Source organism: Sinocyclocheilus rhinocerous, unplaced genomic scaffold (genome assembly GCF_001515625.1).
Source record: "Sinocyclocheilus rhinocerous isolate Xijiao unplaced genomic scaffold, SAMN03320098_v1.1 scaffold665, whole genome shotgun sequence".
NCBI classification, from domain to species: Eukaryota; Metazoa; Chordata; class Actinopteri; order Cypriniformes; family Cyprinidae; genus Sinocyclocheilus; species Sinocyclocheilus rhinocerous.
The window spans coordinates 449,081-454,716 of NW_015659086.1; positions in this window are offsets into that span (position 1 = coordinate 449,081).

The window sequence follows — 5,636 nt, forward strand, 5'->3', positions numbered from 1 at the left end:
ATTTATTTATTTATTTTATTTTATTTATTTTTTTTGGCGGAGTATAGGTGGAATTCTCACATTAACTTCACGCAATAGGCCTATAACCTGATTTTATTATCGTAATTTTGACTTTATTCTTAAAATATTATGACGTTAATCTTATTTTTCAACATGGTACTAAAATGCCGCCGTAGGCTATTTGTACTGCATGCCAACACAATCTTGGCACAGAAGCCCAAAAAACAAAAACAAACAAACAATAAATAAAAAATACTAAGGAGATATTTGAATTATTTATTAATGAACTAGTATTTTCTGAGTCAGTGTCACAAGATGAAGTTGACGATCTTGACTCGCCATCTCAGGATGCGCGCCTTTAGAGAGAAATACATCTTTACGGATTAGCTTACATAATGAAAGAGTTTTTGTTTTCTATTTGAATTATTTAGTTTCAAAGTATTTAAAGCATTCTATTAGATATATTTATCATGTCTTATATGCTTAACTCAGTCCGCCGCTGGCCTTTGGTCGTTACTTTAAAAAACCAACAACTTGAATTTAACAAATATTAAAATGTTTCAAAAATATTTCTAAATCAACTTAACAAAGAAACGAAAAGAAATATAACCACTTTGCCATTAAAAAACAAAACTGGACTAGTTTATTTGCTGCAACAGCAGTGGTGTAAAGGGGAATAAAGAGAGAGAGAGAAAAAAGACACGGGCTCGGGTCAGACTCAGGCCGAGAATATTCTGATAAGCTGTCGGAAGGGCCGGGCCCGTGCAGGGCTCTATTCATTCCCTCGTTTCAATTAAAGGTTCCCCCTCGGCTCGGCGGGCCCACAATACGCCCTGGCCCATATGCACCTGCATACCCTGTATACAAGACGCCCCTGTTTCTAAGGAGTGTATAGTGTCAACAAATAGAATTTCAAAATTAAAATTAATAGCAGGTTTTCTAAATGCTCTCCATCTGCAATTTGTCCACCAAACAGATTGTTCCGGGCCAAACGCACACCATTAGTTGAGTCAGAGTTGCTGTTTCCTGCTGGTCAGGATGTGTTGAAAGTGCTACAAAGTTACAAAATTAATATTTATGATTTTTGTCTTTTATGCAAAAAGGCCTTTAAAACTGAAAAAAATAAATAACCTTTAATGCACAGAGTACAGAATTTATTAATTTATTTTAGATTCAGGTTCTTGTAGATAATCAGATATCACACATGAATGCAAAACAGGGTTATTATAGTTAATTAAACCTGAAACTAAAACCGTTTCACTACTTAAACCAAAATAAAATAAAATAAAAAACGTATTCTCTGTCTATTCCAATTTTAATTTAGTTTAACTTGATGTACTAAAATAACTAAACTAAAGCTGAAATAAAAATGTATAAACACACATAAATATATAAACAAAAACTAACATTTTAACTAAAAATGAAAATGGAAAATATACAAATAAAAAACTGATCCAAAAACTAGAAATAGCATCTCAATGATAGCAATTGTTTAGTCACCTATATGCAAGGTTAAAAGTTAGTTTGTCTGATGGTATGGCAGCTACCTGAAATGCATCTGGTTTAGTGGCACAGACATTTGAGTTAATATCTTGTTAAAAATGTAGCACAGTTGGACCAGTGATTTAAAGTATTCACAGATGCATTAATGTTTCTGACCTGAGAGTATTACTCTCAGGAGCGTTTAACACATTTGACCACATCTAAATCAATTTCCCAGGTTTTCTCCCTCGATCAGTGCAGAAAATGTGGAATATTGTGTGGATTCCCTCTGGACCTGCTCATATATCATTGTTAACTTGCAGTGTCACTTTTGATGAAGTTCTTTTTTTGTGATTGAGCTGCATGTGGCTCCATCGTCACTATGTCACTAAAGTGCATAACCCAAACATACCAGTCTTCAGAAAAACAGATATGAGTTTAGATCATAAAGCATGATCAGCATGGATTGTTTGTGTGCATATCACTGCTGCATGATTACTCGTCTATGAAGGATCCTCATTGTGTAACCTTACAAATGCTAATGAGATATTTACCCTCAGCAGTGTTTATATCGTACTGTTTGATGCTCTTCATTAAGTCATTAATACTGCATGCAGATCTGCTATTTTAATCCTTCTCAGAACTGTTTGACTCAAGATTGCTGTATAAAAAACAACAACAACATTCTGCTTCGCATATTAGGGTAAATCCCACAAAACCTGTTGAAAACATGTCCAGGTCACACTGTGCTCCTGAAATTACACTTTGTCTTAAGAAATGAAGCCTACTTTTAATAAAACATTTACAGTTTTAATACATATCAATTATGCATATTTTCATATTCCTGAAATGTGAAAAACGGTAAAGTGGTTATATTTGTTGTATTGCCTTTGTTGATTTAAAGTGAGAAATAAAAAATAAAAAATGTAAAAATAAAACCGTTTTACATGATAAAATACTGTATTATAGTATAATGAGAATCTAATGACAATCCCAATTTAAAAAATATGGAAATTGCAAACAAATAAATAAATATAATTAATATAAAAATAAAAAATGAAAATGTTTCACATCAAGAATACTGTGAAACAGTAATGAGGATCTAATGACAATCCCTATTTAAAATATGAAAATTACAAAAGACAAATAAAAAAATAAAATGTTTCACATTAAAAAAATACTGCATTACAATAGTGAGAATCTAATCCAATCCCTCTTGAAAAAATGTGAAAATCACAAAATAAAAATAAAATTGTTTTACATTTAAAAATGCACTCATTTAAAGAATCAAATGGCAATCCCTATTGAGAAAAATATGAAAATTACAAAATAAGTTTTACATTAAAAACCATCCATAACAGCAATGAGGCTCTAATGACCATCTCTAATGAAAAAATATGGATATTGCAATAAAAATAAATTTACTTTACTTAAAAAAAAAATACTGTCTTATGAGAATCCAATGGATATTTTAAAAAATATGGGAAAAATATATTGAATTTATTGAAATTTATTGAATAACTAATCAATTTTCTTTAATTACAATGTGTTTTTTTCTTTATGATTTTGGGATGAAATGTGACCTGAACATATTCATGCCAGTTTTTGTGAGATTGACTCATGAACAGTTGCAAAAACTTGAGTTGAAACATGAAGTCAGGGATTTAAAGGTCAAAGGTTAGAATATGAGAATTAGACCATTTATGTATGTATATAAAATAGAATAGAAGAGAATAGAATACTAATAATGCAGTTTTAAATAATCTGAATACTGTTGCACTCATTAACTTCAAAAGACTGTAACCCCATGTTTAGAGTCATCTCTTGAGGAGAGATTTCTTTTTTTGTCTTTAAAATTGAAATATGATCACACCCAGAATTGCTCAAGCTGAGAACTAGGAAGCTCGGAGCTGCTCAATCTTTGTGAATAATATTCCTGCTGCTCCCTCACGTCACTGCGGCACATCTCTGAGCTTTTGATATGAGAATCGCGGGGAGGATTTCAGGGGAAATGTTGCTTAAGCAACGTCTGGCGAGGGTTAGAGAGCCGGTGGGTGGGTAGGTTAGTTCTTCTAGACGGTGTGACTCAGGAAGCATCGTTTCCTATTTGACATTCCAGTTCAGTTCTCCAACAGTGTGTAATCACTTCAAGAACATGCGTCATTAAGAAGCCTGCCAATTACTTACCTGGATGCAACATGCCTCATTTGTAAACACTAAATCATAGCGGATTACTGCTTGTTTATGGAGTGCCACCAGGAAGGAGAAAAAGAGTAAATGCAAGACTTGCTTGCTTATGACTGAGCCCGTCTACCAGATTTCATGCTTCACAATCTCCACAATAAAAAGATATATATAGATCCTTTAATTTTACAGAGGTGTCTTATTGGCTGCGTTGACATAGTGAGGGTTTGGGATTGACAGCTGTATCATCGTCTTCATTTACTCACTCTCATGTCGTTCCAAAACGGCATGATCAAAGAATTATACATTTTAATGTTATATTATAAAGGCATTCCCATATGGTGACAAATTATGACTGCAGTTATGATCATGATTTAAGGCATTCGTTTTAGTTATATGGTTCTAACTCTCTTTCCGAATGCTGTATGAACAGAAACGTATTTACTGAAGTTCTCCAAACAGGACTGATATTTATCTTTTTTTACTACTGTGTGAATGTAAAGTGATAGGAAAAAGTTACCAGTAATGAAATGAAATTACCAGTAATTTAATGAATCCAATATTGTTTATGAAAATATTGGCAATCACAATATATAAAGCCTATGCATATAATACACACATATATATATATATATATATATATTTGTGTGTCAGGGTTCTGACGGTTTGGTCTGGTTTATTCTTGGTTATGTGACAGAACCCTGACACTCGTGTTTCTTTTTGTCTTTGTGTGAGCGTGCGGTTCGAGTTTGCTCAGGCCGTGCGCTCTCTCGTCTATGTGTTGTCTTTTTTGCGAGCTCATGTGTTGAGCACTCATTTCCTCACCGTGCGTTCTTGTCTCGTGTCTTCATTGCTTGTTGTGTTGTAGTGTTTGGTGTAGCACATGGCTTGTGAGTTTTCATTGGCTTTGTGCTGTTGTATTGTTTTGTGTGAACACACGAATCATGTGTTCTCTTTGGCTGCATGTTCTTGTTAAGTTTTGTGTGAGCACATGGCTTGTTTTTTTTTGTTTCTATGTGCCATGTGCTCCCATGTCTATTGTCTAACCCCACCCATCTTGTTACCTGATTATTGCTTCAGTTGCTCCACCTGTCCAACCCATAGGTCCTCCCTCGTTACTCTCTTTGTTTGCTTCCCTATTTATTAGCCCAGTGTTTTCTGTCCTGTGCTAGTTCGTTGTCATATGTTCCCTTGTGTTTGCCCTGCAGTTAAGTTTTCCCTCATGGGTTTGTTTTGTTTGTTTTTGTATGTTTCAGGGGCGTTTCCTCCGAGGAGACAGTGCCTCTTCAAAATATTGGATGAGAAAAAAAACTGTAGTACAAAAATAAAACAACACAAATAATACAAAATATAACATTAAAAAGTGTATAAATCACTTGTTTTTCTAAAGAAACATTGTCAATTACTCACCCTCATGTCGTTCTAAACCCGTAAGACCTCCGTTCATCTTCAGAACACAAATTAAGATATTTTTGATAAATTCTGGACACTGAACGTAGTCAGTTCTGTTCTGCGTCATGTGGATACGTTGTTCCGCGTGACGCAGAACAGAACTGACTACGTTCAGTGGATACTCTCCAAAATGGCGCTAGGGTGATGCGGAGGAGATTAATTGTTGAATAAAGTCGTTATTTTTGTTTTCTTTGCATACAAAACGTATTCTCGTAAAATTATGGTTGAACCCCTGATGTCACATGGATTATTTTACCGATCTCCTTGCTACGTTTCTGGACCTTGATCGTGGTAATTACATTGCTGTCTATGGGAGGGTCAGAGAGCTCTCAGAATTCATCAAAAATATCTTAATTTGTGTTCCGAAGATGAACGATGAGGGTGAGACAGAATTTTCATTTTTGGGTGAACTATCCCTTTAACAGACCCCCTAAAGCGTGCGCTGCGTGCGCTGAGTAATCATGTGAGAGGAGACAATGCCTCCATCGCGATATGATTGGATATGACTGGTCATGTTC